The sequence below is a fragment of the Hypanus sabinus genome, chromosome 6 (genome assembly GCF_030144855.1).
Source record: "Hypanus sabinus isolate sHypSab1 chromosome 6, sHypSab1.hap1, whole genome shotgun sequence".
NCBI classification, from domain to species: domain Eukaryota; kingdom Metazoa; phylum Chordata; class Chondrichthyes; order Myliobatiformes; family Dasyatidae; genus Hypanus; species Hypanus sabinus.
In genome coordinates, this window is record NC_082711.1 from 96,207,348 (window position 1) to 96,227,202 (window position 19,855).

At 43.0% G+C, this 19,855-nt stretch overlaps 1 protein-coding gene across 11 annotated transcripts in view; it reads right to left on the reverse strand.

The window, feature by feature from the left end:
* The window catches only part of dgkb (diacylglycerol kinase, beta), a 797,915-nt gene that overhangs the window by 637,138 nt on the left and 140,922 nt on the right, over positions 1-19,855 (reverse strand). Inside the window, exon 1 of one of the 11 annotated variants that reach the window (XM_059972639.1) lies at positions 2,562-2,653. The exons of the other annotated variants lie outside the window; for them this stretch is intronic. The gene's annotated coding sequence lies outside the window, so the exon portion shown is untranslated. Of the gene's footprint in view, positions 1-2,561; positions 2,654-19,855 lie in introns of those variants that run through there. 11 annotated transcript variants of the gene reach the window in all.

Here is a 19,855-nt window from a genome sequence, read left to right on the forward strand (position 1 = left end):
AAGCAGGAACAGCAGATGACAGGTTCTTGACTTGACCCCGGAACTACGACCGGCAGGCTCTCGACTCGACTCATTCTCGGTAGCCCAGAATGAGCACAGCCGCACTGGCTATGGTGACGAACCAGCAGCGAATAGATGTAAGCCAGAGTCTTTATGCTGCCAGTTCGAATGAGGATCAGGTGCTCTAATCAAGGAGCCCAGTGGAACACGGGGAAAAGGAAATTAATGGAAATGAGTAGTTAATGGACCAGGCCATGACAACAGGAGATCCAGTATTACTCTGCCTAAGTAGGTTTTTCTATATTTTGCACAAAGAAATTATCTTGAACCCACCACACAAATTCTGCCCTATCCAGGCCTTTCATACCTTAGGTAGTGCAGAAGATAGATAAAAAAAATTACAGCAGGCCATTGTTTTGCAATACAATTAATTACAAATCCATGGCTGTCAACATAGAAATATTATTTAATCCACCACCAGTGCTCAGCCTGAGGGTTGGTTTATTGAGAGATAATCACCTTATTGGTCAGAGTGATGAAGAAATCCAAAAATAAATTCACTCGAGATTGCAAAGTAGGAAATTGATCCATTACCTTTAGGAATCTGAATTACCAGAATATGACAGGTGTGAAAAACTTTTTTTTGGGATTATTTGAGAATAACCAAGGAATAGGGAAGCAGGGAAAAGAGAGATAAGTGATGCATATTGGGAACAGTGATAAGGCCAGGACAGACACCACAAGTATATTGAGGAACAGATGGACCTCAGAGAACATCTACTGAATCAGCGAAGACAGAAATACCAATAGGCAATGTGGTTGGGAAGTCATATGAGATACAAATCTTCATTAGTTGAGTCAATGAATACAGAATTAGGGAGATTATGCTCAGCTGGAGTACTATGTGAAGTATTTGCTGCCATGTTTTAAGGATGATGTGATAGTACTGGAGAGGGTCCAGAAGAGATTCAATAGGATGTTGCCTGAAATGGAACAGCTTGGTTATGAAGAGAATTTATAGAACCCAAGTCTTTTCTCCTAAAGTGGAGAAAGGCAAGACTGAGGTGTATAAAATTTGGAGTTTATAGATAGGGTAGACTGCAGGAAACTTTTCTCCATGTCGGAAATAGATCAAATTTGAGGATATTAAATCTACCTAAAATAGATTTAGGTAAGGGGAAAGAAATTTTGAAGGAATATGAGAGATGTAGATTCAGAACTGTACAGCATAGAAACAGGCTTTTTGGGTCATTATGTTTGTCTTACTCACCCTACATTAATTCCATGTTTCTCTGTGGCCTGATCATTCAAGGACCTATCCAGTTTCAATCTCAATATTGTTACTATTTCTGCTTCGACCTCCTGCTCTAGCTGTTAACTCCAAATATCAACTACAACTCTGAGAAATATTTACCTCTCAGGTCTCTGTGGTTTTTTAAAAATTTATTCTCGCTTTCTCATCTTAAACTTATGTCCTGAGTCCTGATGTAATCCTCGTCAAAAACATCAACCTTCACTCTGCCTCCACAGCCACAGCCTGATCCATTAAATTAATTCAGCAGTTTGAATTGGGTTTTTCTTTTACTCCTCATCAAAGCTTCTGTAGTCCTTTGTGTTCTCTATACCCTGAAGCTTTAGACTCACCCATCATGGGAAACAGACACTGGCAATCAATTTGATTTATGTCGCTAACTCTATCATATCACCTCTCAATCTTCTGTACTCCAGGATAAACAGACCTAGCTGATCCAATCTCTCCTAATCTAACCAACACCCTTGTGAATTGCTTCTGCACCATCTCTAACTCAGACATGTCCTTCTTGTATTGACGTAACACTCCCAGTGCAGCCTAATCAATGCTATGAACAACTGTAACATGATGTCCCAACTTTCAAATTCACTGCCTCAGCCAACAAAAACAAGCATGGCATGCTCCTTCTTCACTCTGTCTACCTGGGTTCCTACTTTCAGGGAACTATGTGTCACAACCACAGATTCAGCAGCACAGCAGATTAGGCAATTGCGCTCATGAATATGTACGTGTCAGCTAATTATTATTTAACTCCATTCATTCTGTCATAGTACTTCAGAGGGTCTAAATGAGATCACTGGGCACAAAGAAAAGGCTGGGAATATCAATAACTGTAGTGCTTCTCTTCCTGACGAACTTAATATATTCTACACAAGATTCGAACAGAAGAGGAGCATCCCACCCCCTCCAGATGAACCAGACCTGGTGGCATCAAGATTCTTCATCACTGAGGAAGACATTAGAAGAGCCTTCCTGAAGATAAATCCAAGGAAGGCAACAGGCCCAGATGGCGTCCTGGGATGGGTTCTCTAGGCCTGTGCAAGCGAGCTAGCTGGAGTGTTTGCTGACATCTTCAACTGCTCCCTGCTTCAGTCTAAGATCCCCTCGTGTTTTAAGAAGGCAACAATAATCCCGGTGCCGAAGAAAAGCATGGTGGCATGCCTGAATGACTACCGACCTGTGGCTCTGACATCAGTTGCTATGAAGTGCTTCGAGCGATTGATTATGGCACACATCAACCATAACCTACCGGTCAACTTCGACGCTTTGCAATTCGCCTATCGGAGCAACAGGTCAACGGCAGATGCCATCTCTCTGGCACTACATTCCTCCTTAGAACACCTGGAGAATAAAGATGCATATGTAAGGCTCCTTTTCATTGACTACAGCTCTGCCTTTAATACCATCATTCCAAATAAACTGATTCCTGAGCTCCGGAACCTGGGTCTTAGCACTCAGATCTGCAGCTGGATCTTCAACTTCCTCACCACAGGACCCAGGCTGTAAAGGTAGGGGACAAACGCTCCTCTACAATCACCCTGAGCACTGGTGCCCCACAAGGCTGTGTACTCAGCCCCCTGCTGTACTCACTGTACACCCATGATTATGTATCTTGGGTAATGATGAGTCTGAGTACAGAGAGGAAATTAAGAACCTGGTGGCATGGTGTGAAGACAATAACCTATCCCTCAACATCAGCAAGATGAAGGAATCGGTTGTTGACTTCAGAAGGAGTAGCGGACCGCACTACCCCATCTACATCGGTGGTGCACAGGTGGAACAGCTCAAAAGTTTTAAGTTCCTTGTGGTGAATATCACAAATAACCTGACTTGGTCTAACCAAGCAGAGTCACTGCCAAGAAGGCCCACCAGCGCCTTTACTTCCTAAGAAAGCTGAAGAAATTTGGCCTGTCCCCTAAAACCCTCTCTAATTTTTATAGGTGACCTGACTTGCACTACCTTACTTTCCCTTTTTGATTTTCTAATTATGATTTATAATTTAAATTTTTATTATATTTACTTTGATTTGTACTTCAGGGAGCACGAAGTGCCGAACCAAATATCGCTGTGATGGTTGTACGGTCTAGTATAAATTGTTTGGTGACAATAAAGTAAAGACTTGAACCCAGGACCGGACACAGAAACACTTCTCTCCCTGCATTCTGCCTTGCCTGAGAAATTGGACTCTTGAGTCAACTAAATCTGAGGACTAGCGATATTTGTTTAATCCTTAGTTGTTGTTTTCAGCTGAAATGTAGCCTTTATTTTCCATTCGAGTGTTTTACCCTGTTTTCCCTAGTGTTTATTGTTTTCTTTCCCTTTAATACTGTTCACATTAAAGTCTGTGATCTATCGACCTGCTTCAGTGCCTCTCGCTCTGCACTTGGGCCATGTCCGACCCACCGGGTAACCCTATGCACTTGTATGCACTCCCATTGCTGTCTCTAAGGAGTTGGCACGGCTCTCCCTGTGACCATGTGGGTTTCTTCCACATGCTCTGGTTTCCTTCTACATTTCAAAGACAATAGTAAATTGGTCACATGGGTGTAATTGGGTGGGGTGGGCTTGTTGGTTCAGAAGGACCTTTTTCCGTGCTGTATCTTTAAATTGAGTATAGAGGTAACTTCTATAGTCTTTCCATTCAACAACACTTTCCAGGGCTCTGCCATTCACAATGCATGTCCTGCCCTAGTTAAACTTTACAAAAGATATCACTTTGCCTATTTGAGTTAAATGCCATCTGTCTTAGACAATATTCTTCACGGTTTACTGTCCTATGATCTCCAAACTTACTTATCTACATTCTCATCTAAATCATTAATATCTATGACAAACAGAGGATCCTTGAGGTACACCACTGATCATAAGCCTACAGTAAAATATCACATGTACTTTGAAGCATACAGCGAAATGCGTCATTTGTGGTGACAACCAACACACCCAAGGTTGTGCTGGGGACCACTGACATATGTCACTATATATTCTGCGGCTAACATAGCATGTCCTCAGCAGAACAACACAGAACACAATAATCAACAAAACATCAACAGCAGAACAAACTGTTCCTTCCTCCCACACTGTTTTAACCCCAGGGCATGCCATCTTCTCCAGCCTCTGACTGACTCAGATTTGTACCTGGGCTTGCAAACATTGAGCTCTAACTCACCCAGCAGACTCAGATTTGCAAACTTGGATCCTCATCCCACTACCAAGCCAATTCTGTTCTCAATTTACCAGCTTGCCTTGGATTCCAAGTGTTCTACCTTCCAGACCAGCCAAATATGTGGAACCTTGCTAAAGTCCATGTAGGCAATGTCAATCACCCTCCCTGCCCTTGTCAATTCACTTGGACACCTCTTCCATAAATTAATCAAGCAAATCCAAGAAAAATGATTATCTACGAACGAAGTAATTTTAAGACAGACCTAAAATGCTGTTAAGTCAGTGCTGGTTCAAGCCAGATTTTGCATTTAGCAATATGTAAATGAGTTTAAGAGATCATGTACAAATTAACCTGGAACCATAGAATGCAACAAGGCAGGAGGCCCATGTATTTGGCAAACTGACTTTAACAAGCTGATAAAAGTGATGATCTGCCCATGTGTTGGGAACATTATATATTTCGTATTAAATTTCAGTAAGATTGCAGTTGGATTGGTAAGGTGCACTGCTATAGGATAATATCTATTTGATCATCAGTTCATACTTCTGCTCAAAAGGCAGAACACATGTGAATCTTTCCCCATTAAGTAAGCACAAAAATATTATTTTCACCTCCTGAGCGAAGTAGAGGCATTGGTGAGCTTTCTTGCCTACGACATCTATGTGGTTGGACTAGGAGAGGTTATTGGTGATGTTCACTCCGAGGAATTTGAAGTTTTCAACCCTCTCAACCTCAACAATGTTGATGAATGTGTACAGACCCACTTCCTGAATAATTACGACATCTGAAATTGCTCAAGATACCAGTTACTGATTGGCAATGTCTCATTCAAAGACTCACTTGCCCTGACTTTGTTATCTTTAATCAGCTTCATCCCATCTAGGCTGATATATTACCCCCGATTTTAATGAAAAGCACCTATGTGGCACTTTATCAGATGCCTTCAGGAAATCTACATTCACTACATCCACTGTTGTTTTTATCCACCATCATTATATGTTCAAATATCTCAAAATGGCCCAAAATAATTTTCCTTTTAAATGCAACCGTGTTGATTCTGTATGATTGAATTATAAATTTCTAATTATCCTGTCATTACCTCTTGAATAGTTGATTCCAGCATTCCCCAATGACAGAAATTCAACTAACTGTTCTATAATTTCCTGCTTTTTGTCCCGTTACAGTTTTGAATGGTAGCATCAATTTGCAGTTTTCCAGTCACTGGTCGCTCAAAAGAAATGGTAGATTGCAATCAAGTAATCCACCATTGCAGCAGCCACTTCTTTTAAGATTTTATAATGCAGATCAAGATACTTAGCTTTCTGTTCCATTTTTTTGCCTGCAACTTTTTTTGCAGTGACAGATTGTTCTTCAAGCTTCTTCCTGCCTTCATTATTTATTATTATTGAGATATGTTTAGTGTTTCTATGACAGAAGCTCTTCCAAAACAACTCAGAATCTCTACCACCTTCTAATAACATTTCTAAATAGTAATTCTCTAGTATCATCTACTAAGTGACCAATGTTTACTTTAGCTCTGTGGTCCCCAAAGCAAGCTGTATCACCTCCAAAGGGGCAGTGGGAGTTTCAAAGGGGGCAATAAAGACAAAAGGGGTAGTGGATGTTTGCTTACTAGTGAGGGGGACAGCTGCGGGGGGGGGGGGGGTTGCAAACTTAATTTGAGCAAAGAATGACTTATTATAAGCATTTGATCCTCAGTGCCACATAATTGATTACAATAATCACATAATTACTTCATTTCCTGTTCTCTTTGCTCGTTATACTTGTTGAAAAGCAATGTGGTACTTCCGTATTTGGCAAATCATCAGAGAGATGGGAAACACTCTGGTTTCTTCAGGGAAGACAATACCAGCCCCGCCAAACGAGTTAGATTGAGGTGTGAGCCTCTCCCCCTCCAAATTCACTGTTTATGTAATTTGCCACCCTATTACAAATTAATGCCATGAAATAACAGACAGTACACAGGAATCCTATTTGTGAATCTTAACTAAAGGGTTAGAAAAGAATAACAAAAAGAAAAGGGCCCATTCTAGTTAAACAGTCAAATGTGCACAAGTTGGAGCTCATGTTGAACTTCTCTGTCAGTCACACGTTGGGCCCTTGGTTAACATGAAAGCATACTTCTATGGGCGTACTTAGCAAATCTATAAAACATTAAGTGCAAGCAGGATCTGTAAACTGGAAATATCAGAACTGTAAACTAAACAAACTGTGCGAATGCAGATAATAAATAAATAATGAGCATGAAATAACAAGATAAAAAAAGGTCCTTAAATGACTGCAGTTATCTTTTGTTCAAGAGCCTGATGGTTGAGGGGTAGTAACTGTTCTTGAACCTAGAAGTGTAAGCCCTGAAGCACCTGATGGCAGCTGCAAGCAAAGAGTATGGCCTGGGTGGTTATGATCTTTGATGATGGGTGCTGCTTTTCTATGGCAATGTTTTATGTACGTAGATGTGCTCAGTGGTTGGGAAGGTTTTACCCGAGATGTACTAGGCTGGATCCACTACCTTTTGTAGAATTTTCCACTCAAAGGCACTGGTGTTCCCATACCAAGCCTTAATGCAGCCAATCAGCACACTTACCATGACACACCTATAGAAGTTTGTTAAAGTTTTTGGTAACATGCTGAATCTTCACAAACTCTTGAGGAAATTGTCACAGTTCCGACCGTTAATTCCCCATTTTCTCCTATTTCCCTTTGATTGTGTCATGGTCCTGATCATTAATTCCCCATTTTCTCTTAGGCTACATCCACACTACACCAGATAAATCTGTAACTGAAGCTTTTTCTCTTCGTTTTTACCCTCCGTCCACACTAAAATGGTGTTTTCGTCCCCCAAAACCAGAGCTTTTCAGAAATGCTCTCCAGGGTGTGTAATTTCGAAAACACCACTCGGGCAGATCAGTGTGGACAGGGTAACTGAAGAAATCTGAAAATACTGTCATGACAGATGGTGACAGCAGCTCCCCATTTCATTGTTTTCTTGAACGCAACCTAACAAGTTCAGAACTGACGGCAATGAGACTGAAGCCAGAAGAGTTAGAAATGTACTCACCAAATACTTTGATCCATATCTTACTGAATAAATAAGTATACTCACTTTGCTCTGTTTGCTGTCTTTGCTTGTATGAAGGTGGTTTATCTATTTATGTAAGTACTTCTCTGACAATAGATGTGTAACAGACTAATGTAACATTCTATGGAAATACAAGATAATACTGATGCAGACATGTTTTATACATTTAACAAGGGGCTTTATTAATGTAACAGAGTTCATCAGTTTTTCAATGTTCGTCGTCAGCCGGGTCAATCTGTCCATGAACTCCCTGTTGGTTGCCTCCATACGCTCCAGTGTTTGTTTCTTTTTCATTTTAAATCCTTTTGCACAAGAGCCAACAGCTGCCCTTCATTTAAGTTTTTCTAGTCTGTAACTGAACAAACACACAACAAGTCTTTCATGGTGAGATTTGACACCAAACATGTCGCTTGTTTTCAGTAGTTGTGCCCTACACATGCGCAGTAGGAGGAGATTCGCCGAAATATCTGTTTCAATGTGGACAGAGATATTTTTTTAAATGCCTATTGTGGACGCCTATTGTTTTTACGCAAAACCAGCGTTTTCAAAATTATCCGGTCTAGTTTGGACGTAGCCTTAATTTCCTTCGATGGCTGCACACCTGGTTCTCATCAAGACCTGCAGCATTGCATCCACTCATTGCCAGATTATTGTTTTAGCCAGTGTGGTAATTAATGTTCCTGGCCACTTAGGATTGTGAATTGTAAGTTTTACTTCAGTACCGAGGGTTACCTGTGTAACTCCGTCTCTCCGTATCAAGAAAAGTATTGTCTTGATGCACCATCAATAACTCTAGGAGACTGGAAGTGAACAATAGGTTTTTATTAACAGCGAAAAAGGGAGCACGACCATGTTGAGACTGAGGGAGGAGCAGTGTCCCCAATCGCCTTTATACAGGGGCTTGTGGGAGGAGCCACAGGAGCAGTCAGCGGGGGGGGGGGGGGGGGTGAGGGGCTTGTCCAGACAGATATACATAGTTCACCACATTTACCCCTCCTTTGTTTTAAAAGAGAGTTCCCACGGGGAGAAGTTTCTGACAAGTATAACAGAGATCTGTTATATAACAGAGTATAACAGGTCGAGTCTATCAGGCGGCCGAGTCCGTTACTGAGATCTTCGTAGCACCGGTGATGGTGGTTGTGCTGGCCCTGGCCTGACTGGAGGGGCCAGCCCGTTAGGTATCAGTAACCCCTCACGTGTGTGCGTGGCAACCGGTACGGGAGTGTCGGGAGGAGTCGGTGTAGAACTGGGCGTGCACAATGTCTCATGGGTAGGTGTTTCGTGGGCATATACATCGGTGGGTACGGGGTCCATAGTCACCATGGAGTGTTCAGGGTAGGGGTCTCGTGGGTACATACATCGGTGGGTACGGGGTCCATAGTCACCATGGAGTGTTCAAGGTAGGTGTCTCATGGGCATATACATCGGTGGGTACAGGGTCCATAGTTTATAAGATGTGCCTTTGCTGGACGGTAGAAGTGCGGTTTGCACTCAGCGCAGACTTGGCAGTCCCTGGTCATCGTCCTGATCTCCTCGAGGGAGTAAGGCAGGTTCCAGGCTTTCACGAAGTGGAAAAGCCGGGTGACCCCTGGGTGGCAAAGATCCACATGGAGGGCATATAGCCGGTCGAGCTGCGCACTGGCACATGTTCCCCGGGATAGGGCACCGGGGGGCTCATTGAGCCTTCCAGGCCGGTACAGGATGTCATAGTTATAGGTGGAGAGTTCGATTCTCCAACTCAAAATTTTATCATTTTTGATTTTGCCCCGCTGTTGGTTGCTAAACATGAACTCAACTGAGCACTGGTCGGTCAGCAAGGTGAACTTTTTGCCAGCGAGATAGTGCCTCCAGTGCCTAATAGCTTCCACTATGGCCTGGGCTTCTTTCTCCACCACGGAGTGCCGTATTTCAGGGCCTTGAAGGGTACGAGAAAAGAATGCTACTGACCTTCCTGCCTGATTGAGGGTAGCAGCCAACGCAAAGTCGGAGGCGTCACTCTCTACTTGGAAGGGAATGGTCTCGTCCATCGCATGCATTGCTGCTTTGGCAATGTCCCCTTTAATGCGGCTGAAGGCCGCACGGGCCTCAGCTGAGAGGGGAAATGTGGTGGACTTGATCAGGGGGCAGAACTTGTCTGCGTAGTGAGGGACCCACGGGGCGTAATAGGAAAAGAAGCCCAGGCACCTTTTGAGGGCCCTGAGGGTGTTGGGAAGAGGGTGTTCCAACAGGGGGCACATGCGATTGGGGTCAGGGCCAATGACACCCAAGGAGAGCAAGTCGGGTGGTCCGAACACACACTTGTCCCTGTTATAGGTAAGGTTAAAAGCTTTGGCTGCTTGGAAAAATCGTTGGAGGTTGTTGTCGTGATCCTGCCAGTCGGGACCACAGATGGTGATGATATCCAGGTTTGGAAATGTGGCCTTCAGTTGGCACTGGTCCACCATCCAGTCCATTTCCCGCTGGAAGACAGAGACGCCATTTGTGACACCGAAGGGGACGCACAGGAAGCGATAGAGCCTGCCGCCTGCCTCGAAGGTGGTGTAGGGGCGGTCCTCTGGGTGGAGGGAGAGCTGATGGTAAGCGGATTTTAGGTCTATGGTCGAGTACACCTTGTTCTGAGCTATCTAATTGACCATATCCGCGATGCGGGGTAGGGGGTACGCGTCAAGCTGCGTGAACATATTGATGGTCTGGCTGTAGTCCACGACCATCCTATTTTTCTGTCCGTTCCAAACAACAACCACTTGGGCCCTCCAAGGGCTGGTGCTTGGCTCAATTATCCCCTCCCTGAGCACCTGAGCAGCCGCTGCACCTTCGACTTCATGAAGGCCCTGTCCCCTGCGCTGTACCTCCTGCTTTTAGTTGCCACAAGTTTACAGTCGGGGGTCAGGTTGGCGAACAGCGATGGGAGATCTTGAGGGTGGAGAGGCTGCAGGTGGTGTCTATAGTGCGGCTGTTGGCATGGTGTTGGGTGGGATGTGCAGGTCAGTGTGTGTGTGTGGTCAGTAGTGGGGTAAGTGACGAATTTCCACAGAACTGGGGATTTCTGACAGTGATTGGTGGGAGAGGTCCGTCATACTCCATAGTCACACTTTTCAGGTGGCTCTGGAAGTCGAGCCCCAATAGCACAGGGGCACACATCTGAGGCATGACCAGTAATGCAAAGTCCCGATATTCTGTGCCCTGCACCACCAGTGTCATTGCACAACCCCCCCCCCCCAGATGTCTGTGGAATGCGATCCAGAAGCCATGGTGACTCTCTGACTTATCGGCTGTGTCATGAGTCCGCAGCGTTGCACTGTGTCCGGGTGAATAAATCTCTCTGTGCTGCCTGTGCCAAACAGGCAGCTAGTCCTGTGCCCGTCCACCAGGATGTCCATCATTGACCTTGCAAACTGGTGTGGGGCGCTGTGGTCAAGGGTCACGGAGGCCAGAGTTGAATCGCTGTCTTGGTGCCCGGTAAGCACCCGTGGATCGGAGGTGGGGCAAGGTGGCGCCGACAAGGATGGCCGCCCCCATGCCTCGCACGCAGAAGGCAGGCAAGATGTCAGCGACCAAGATGGCAATCCAGATGCCTCACACGCGGCGCTGCTCGACCCCGCTTGCAGTTTGGACTTACAGGCCTTGGCGAAGTGGCCCTTCTTTCCACAGCTGAAGCAGGTAGCTTCTCAGGCTGGGCAGCGTTTTCGGGGGTGCTTTTTGAGTCCGCAGAAGTAACACTGCATGGACTCGCGACTGGCAGCATCCGAGGTCGATTCACTGACGGGTTGCAGGGTCTGCGGCGTCCACAAGGCTGGCAGGAGATCGTGCGCCTGGACAGCGTCAGCATCGTGCAGAGCAGCCTCCAGTGTGTCGGCCAGCTCAATCGCCGAATGTAAGGTAAGATCAGCGTGTTCCAGCAGCCGCTGGCGCACATACACTGACCTGATCCCCGTAACGAAGGCATCTCTTACTAGCAGCTCCTCATGCTGTTCTGCCGTCAGTCCCCTGCAGTCGCAGGCCCGCACGAGTGTCTGTAGGGCCTGGACAAACTCAGCGCTCGACTTTCCCATCCGCTGCTGCCATGTCGCTAAGCGATATCATGCATATATGGTGTTTACCGGCCGCAGGTATTGTCTTTTGAGGGTGTCCAGTGCCCCTGGTAGGTCAGCAGGTCCCTGATCAGGGAGTAGACCCGTGGACCGATCCTGGAGAGGAGAACTCTGTGCATCATGGCAGGCTCGGTCACTCGAATCTCCTCCAGGTACGATTCCAAGCATGCAAGCCAGAGTTCAAAAGCGATGCTGGCTTCAGGAGATTGAGGGTCAATATCGTAAAATTCGTTCCATGTTTTAAATCGCTGTTAATAAAATTGATGCACCATCAATAACTCTAGGAGACTGGAAGTGAACAATAGGCTTTTATTAACAGCAAAAAAGGGTCCACAACCATGTCGAGACTGAGGGAGGAGCAGTGCCCCCAATCGCCTTTATACAGGGGCCTGTGGGAGGAGCCACAGGTGCAGTCAGCTGGGGGGAGGGCGTGTCCAGACAGGTATACATAGTTTACCACTTGCCTTTCTATGCTCAGTGTCAAGATACGTTCCGCCTGTCTCCTGCTTTCCTGTTCAGCCTCCTGCTTGCCTTTCAGCTCCAGCCACTCTCACACCCTCATCTGCATCCAAACTCAATCTCCGTGCCAGTGTCCTGCATTTGGGTTTGCCCCGTTCTTTGCAACAGAAATAGAGCTACTGTTGTGCTGTCTTGGTTAATGTATTTATACAATGGGTCCAGGATAGGTTTCCTGAGATAGTGACACCCAGGAATTTAAAGTTACCGAACCTCACCACCTCTGATGCTCCAATGATTACTGGCTCATGGACCTCTGGTTTCCCTCTCCTGAACTCTACTCCTTGGTTTTGTTGACATTGAGTGAGAGGTTGTTGTTATTACACCACTCAGCCAAATTTTCAGTCTCCCTCCTACATGCTGATTCATCACCAACTTTGATACAACCCACAACAGTGGTGTCATCAGCAAACTTGTATATGGTATTGGAGCTGTACTTGCCCACACAGTCATAGATGCAAAGTGAGTAGAAAAGTGTGGAATATCTGAAATATGGATTTATACCAACACCAGCCAATGTGTCTGTTGTGTGAAAAGTCTTTTTTCCAAATGAGGCAATGAAACCATCCAAACTCCTCAAACATTTGAAGAACTTACACTCTGATAAAGCAAACAAAAACTTGGCTTATTTTCAGTCAGTTTGTGCGAAACTTTCAGAAACTGACACACACTTCAGAACATATTTGCCAGCACATCACAACAGAGCAGTGATGGTTTGTATGCTCCATACATAATTTCATTCCTCATTGCTAAATCTGCAAAGCCATATATTAAGGGAGGCTCTGAATATGATTTTGCTTAAGTCACCAGACCAAAACAATTCCACTCAGCAACAACTCTGTTCAATGACAAATTGAAGAAATGTTTGAGAATGTGGAAGACATTGTGCAACATACTTAGAATAACAGAATTTTCTCTGCAGTTGGATGTATCAATTTTGCCAGGCAATGGTTCTTTGCTTCTTGGCTATGTTGACTTCAAAAGAGATGAAAGCATGGCTTGAGAGTTGTTATTTCTAAGGGGATTAGAAGCAGATACTTTGGGTTGCTGGGCAATTTTTCAAAGAGAAGGATATTCTACTCATCAACATTCTTGCTTTTGCAACAGATTTGACACTACCAAAGACAAGACACCACCATGTGGTAATGACCTTTTTGAAAAAAAACATTATTTACCACTCACAGACAATATTTTGTTGCAGAAAAACCCAAGTAATCAGCTACATAAATAATTAAATTCCATTATCACAGTGGTAAACAAAATCACCCCCCATATGCCCAATTCTCAACTACTTCGAGAGCTTTGCATTGAGAATGATGAGAAGTTTGAAAGCTTGCTGTTACACATAGAAGTTGGGTGGCCCTTAAAAGGAAACAGCTTAAGACTATTTTATATGTTTTCTGAAACTGATAATCAGATTTAGCAGAGCACGGTTTCAGTGTAGTACCTCGAATTCTTTAAAAGCAACAAAACATACTGCAAATTACTTCATGTAGGGATCTAAAACTCCTTCTGAGTGACATTCAGCCTGATGTTGAGAAGTCGATTTCACTGCTCCAAGCCCATACATCTCATCGCAAGAAAAAAAACAATGAAGTGGTGAATAGTTGGACTGCTAATGTACACTCTAAAATTGTTGATGAAAATAGTTTTTACTGTAATTAAACAATTTCATTTGTAGTTTTAAATAGCTTTGGATATTTTTGCAATTGAATTTGCTGTTCTTATTTTCTTTCACTGTACATCATATATCAAAATTGTTAATAGTTTTTATGTAATGGCCAGAAAAGGATAGGGGAGCACTGGGGCTGTGGTCTGGGGACCAAGCAGGCAGTAATCCAAAATTATTTGGAAACCATTATTTTTAGCTGTTCTCTTTGTTTTTATATGCCCCTGGAAACACTCACTTTTTAAAAATTATTTGCAAGCTTACTTTAATAGTCCATCTTTAACCGCTTGATGATTTTGAACCTTTTCTGGCTTCCAATTCCAATCCTCTGATGGTTCCAAAGTCTTTCCCAATGTTGTATATCTTTCATTTTTATACAAACTGTTAATCTCTTCAGCCACAAAAGTTGCATCTTCACAGTATAGTTCTGCCTTCTCAATGAAATATACTTTTGCTGAGATTTGAAATATCTTCCCAAACATCTGCCACTGGTAGCCCAGAGTTGTAATTGTTAATCCATTATTTTCTGTCCACTTTTGCCAATTTCAGTGTTACATTTCAATTGCCTTTATTAAAATTTTGGATAGTAGCTTCCAAGGCAAGTTTTTCATCACTAGCTTCATTTGAAATTGTACTGTGTGATCATCACTCTTTCTGAGGACACAAATAATTAATCTGGTCAGGACCGGACCTAAAATAGCCTGTTCAACATTTAGTTTCTTCAATCTATTGTTCTGAGACACTACCATCATTACGTTCTGTGAAATCATGCCTAGCAAGGATGGTAAACCTATAGCAGGTATGGCCAAGATGGCACATGTAAAAACAAATTATGACACACAGCATGCAGTCCTACCCTTCAATTCTTTAAACCCCACCTAGAACAAAAAAATATAGAATGATTATCTTTACTACCAAAAGAAGCAGAAACATGAGGAAAGATAGTTTGTTTTACGGTGGCCTGGTGCCAGCTAGATGGTTGCAAGAACATATAGCCCACTGACACTGGAGCATAGTTACGCCATTCAGCCCATTGAGTCTGCTCTGCCATTCCTTCATGGCTGACATTGGATCCCACACAACCCCATACATCTGCCTTCTTACCATATCTTTGATGCCCTGACCAATCAGGAAACTATCATCCTTTGAGATATGGGTCCCAACACTGTTGACAATACTCCAAATGCGGTCTGACTAGTGTCTCATAAGGCCTCAGCATTATCTCTGATTTATGTTCTATTCCTCCTGAAATGATTGCCAACATCGCATTTGCCTTCTTTACCACAGACTCGACCTGTAAATTAACCTTCTGGGAGTCCTGCACAAGAACTCTGAAGTCCCTTTGCACCTCTCATATTTGAATTTACTCCTTTGAGAAAATAGTCCATACTTTTGTAATATATTTCCCAACACTGTATTCCATCTGCCACTTTTTTGCTCATTCTTGCAATTTGTCCAAGTCCTACTGCAACCACACTGCTTCCTCAGTATTACCTACCCATCCACCTATCATCTGCAAACTTTGCTACTAAGCCATCAATTCCATTATCCAAATCACTGACAAACAATGTGAAAAGCTGCGGTTCCATACTGACACATGAAGAACACCTCTACTCACTGGCAGCCAACCAGCCAACCTTTATTCCCACTCGCTACCTCCAATCACATCAGCCATTCCTCTATCCATGCCAGTATCTTTCCTATAACACCATGGGATTTTATCTTGTTAAGCAGCCTCATGTGTGGCACCTTATCAAATGCCTTTTGAAAATCCAAGTAATGACATCCACTGCCTCAGCATTGTCCACTCTGCTTGTTACTTCCTCAAAGAACTCTAACCGATCTGTCAGGCAAGATTTCCCTTTCCAGAAACCATGCTGACTATGATTTATTTCATCATTACTCTCCAAATAACCCAAAGCCTCATCCTTGGTAATGGAATCCAACACTTTCAGAACAACTATGGTTAGGCTAACTGGTTTATAATTTCCTTTCTTTTGCCGTACTCCCTTCTTAAAAAGTGGAGTGACATTTGCAATCTTCCAGTCCTCCAGGACCCTACCAGAATCAGATGATTCTTGAAAGATCATAACCAATGCATCCGTTACCTCTTCAGCAACCTCTTTCAGAAATCTGTGTTTAAATTCATCTGACCCATGTAACTTATGCACCTTAAGACCTTTCAATTTGCCTAGGACTTTTATCTTTGTAATAGCAATAGCACTCACTACTGCTCCCTGACACTCATGGACCTCTGACACACTGATAGTGTCTTCAACAGTGAAGACAGATGCAAAGGCCTTATTAAGTTAGCTGCCAATTCTTTGACTCCCATTACTACCTCACCAGCATCATTTTCCAGTGGTCCAATATCAACTTTCACCTCCCATTTACTCTTTATATAACTGAAAAAACTTTGTATCCTCCTTTATATTACTGGCTAATCTTGTCAGCAGGTTTGGATATGGCCCAAGTGTCGAGTGAGAGACACTGAAGCAGGTTGATAGCTCACAAATCTTTAATGTTTTTACATTGTTTATACAAGTTGGTCAGGCCTGATGATGGTAACACCCTCTCTTTTGACTTCTGGTACAGCAGCAATAAACAATTTTCCTCAGACTAAATGAAGATAAAAGGAAATACTTCTGGCTGATCCCAAACACAAAAGATTCCTCAGACTAAATGAAGATAAACTGAATACTAACTGATATAAAGCCAATAAGATGGGAAAAGATGAAATATGAAGGCTGAGTTGTCACAACCACAGATTCAGCAGAGCAGTAGATACAGCAATTGCGCTTGTGAATTTGCATATGTCAGCTAATTATTATTTAATCGTGATAGTATTTAACTCCATACTTGTCGTTGTAGTGCTTGTCAAGACTTGGACAGAGCACAGCAACTTTTCGCTTTTGCTTGCATCGGCCTTGCCTGAGAAATTGGACAGTCGAGTCAACTGACTCTGAAGACTAGCAGTATTCATTTAATAATTAGATGTTCTTTTCACCCACAGTGTAAGCTTCATTTCCAGTTTGAGAGTTTTAGTTAATGACCCTGTTTGACCTAGCGTTTATTATTAACACTGTTAATCTTGTATGCTCTACCTCATCACAATATACTAGTTATCATCACCTTGTCAATATCTCATAGTACTGTCATTTCCTTTCTCTACACCTCCAGTCAGGAAAGTTTAATAATTATGTGTACCCTTAATATTTTAGCCTAACATTTTGTCTAACACCTTCACATCCTCAGATTGTCACAAATTGTTCCATAGTCAACTAATTAATTCAGTCACTCTAATAATGCAGTTAAATATTAAAATAGATTCTTCAGAGCTGCTCGTACATTGCAGACAAAAACATGGCAAAAGGGGCAGAGATCTCATTTATATTTGTAAACTCCAGTTCAGAATCCTGAGCATATAATGGACTAAGACTGATAACATTTTTCCCTCATCTCCTCTCATATTTATTGCTAAAGTGTAGATTTTCATTTATACTTAATGTATTGTATAATATGGCTTTGGCAGATTGGTGCACCAGACACTGCTGATTAATTGAGAGTTCATACCTTCAAGAAAGGATGTCCTTTTGATACCTCTATCTCAATTGCTGACACAAGCAGCAACTCAGAACTGTACCACAATAGCACTGAGTTTGGGACATTGCATCTTGGGGATGTAGCATACAGAGGAATCATGCAAAGCAAATAGATGGAGAACTCTAGATTCAGCAGTAACAAAGACAGGGTGCTGGGTATGTGGGTGAATTTGAATAATACAAGCAAATTTCACAAGTAATGGCAAGCAATACGACTGAAAAAGGATCTAGTGCTTTCCCAGCAGATACGAGTCTTTTCTCAGGCTTCCAGCTGGGTTCAGGTGTCGATTCTAACCAACATTTCAATGACAAACTCTGCCATCTTCAACAAGGATGCCTAGTCCATTGGTATTTATACCTCTGTACTCCGTCCCTCCTGATAGGTCAGTCCTCATCCAATCAGGTTTCCGCTCTCCCACCTTGTTTACACTTGAATTCCAGTTCTCAACTTAAGGGTGAGACCTTTGACTCTGTTCTAGACTCTAGAGGAAAATTCTTTTCCTCTAGCTTTATTTCAATGGTTTCCTTCACTAGGCGGTCCAAACCCATTTGTGCCATCAAAGTCAATCCTACGGCCTTTGCCAATGTAATGCTCTGCTGCTGATTTCTCTAATTACCGAAATGGATACAGCCCTGTACTTCCTGAGGCGGGTTTCCACGGCTCCCAATGTAGAGTGGCTCCTTCTACATTGCTTAACCATGCAAAAACTATCTCAGACACAGAGAGTCTCCACAAAGAAATAAGATGATTTTGCACATCGTTCCTACAAAATGGCTACAAGGTGAAGGAAATCAATCAGGCCCTTAAAAGGGCTGACAGAAAAACTAGGAAACCTAACAATGAGGAGGAACTCGTTGCTACTGCCTGTCTTCTCTAAATTTCCATGGTTTCTGGAAGGATCACCAGAATCCTGAAGAAATACAGGATTAATACCATCCACAAACCCATAAGGAAGCTAAAAATTGCAGCTTATGCGTGTCAAAGATAACCTGGGACTCAGGACAGTTGGCGTTTACAGGATTACCTGTGACTGCAGAGCAGCGTAAATAAGCCAGAAAGTGCATGATGGAAACCCATATCAAGGAGCACAGGAAGGGTATCCATTTCGGTTACTCAAGAAATCAGCAGAACATTGTATTTGCAATGGCCATAGGATTGACTTTGATAGCACAAAACTACTGTGCTCTACCAGTGGTTTTTAGGACCACCTGGTGAAGGAAACCATTGAAGTAAAACTAGAGGAAAAGAATTTTAACAAAGATGACGGTCTTGTTTTAAGTAAGAACTGGAATTCGATTGTAAACAAGGTGGGACAGTGGAAAACCTGATTGGATACGGACTAATCAATCAGAAGGGACAGGTGATGGGGGTAAATACACCAACAGGCTAGAGATGCCCGGGCATCAACCCTGACGAAGGTTGCAGAGTTTGTCATTGAAATGTTGGCTAGAATTGATCGCTGTACCCCGCTGGAAGCCGGAGAAGAGTTCATGATTCAGATCATGGATGAGAGCACAAAATGAAAAATTGGGGAGGTATGTGAGAAGACTAAAACCAAAGAAGAATTGGTAAATTTACAGCACCATGATAGGAGGACATATTTTAAACCCCAAAGGTGCATTTTACTTTCGCACTGTCAAAGATAATTTCCAAACCATTTAGATCAGGTATTGCAGGATTGCTTGGTATAATAATGGACTGATGAGAAAATGTAAGCACAACTATTTGATACATTCAAGGAAATAAGTTGAATAATTGCCAGTTTAAAGGGAATTCTGTAGTGCAACAGGAAATATGTTAACAGAAGTGGTATGGAGGTACTGTCTTTTTCATGTGGAATGCACATATACGGCGTAAGTTGTTTCAGGGGAAACATGATGGCTACATGAATGCACAATACTGAATAGCTGTAGGTCATTTAATTGCTTCTTATGGATGTTATGAGAACCACCTAACCTCAGCATGCCTGTTCAAAAGTGCAAGCACAGGCCAGGCAGTTTCATTCTAGTTGTGAGGAGGTTTAATGGAATAATCATCACAGAAGCTATGAACAGATACTTGTAGAATTCAAATTAACATAGGAGAGCTAACACACAGTTGCTAAAGGAAAAATAGGCTCAATGAAACTCATGAGATGACATAAAAAGGTGAAGAACATACACTCCAAATCATCTGCATGACTTTGAGATAACTTAAGTCCTCGGCGTAAGATTTGCTACTATCGAAGTAGTGGTCAGTAGCACCATGGACAGAATTGGGCTTCAAGACAAAAAGCAGAGGAGTAATGGTAAATACAGTGGACTCTGGTTAATTGGGAGACATTGGGATGGTACATTTTGGCTCAATTAAACAGCTGACCCAAGTAGCTAAAGTTTCATGGAAATAGTTTAAAAGGTATAAA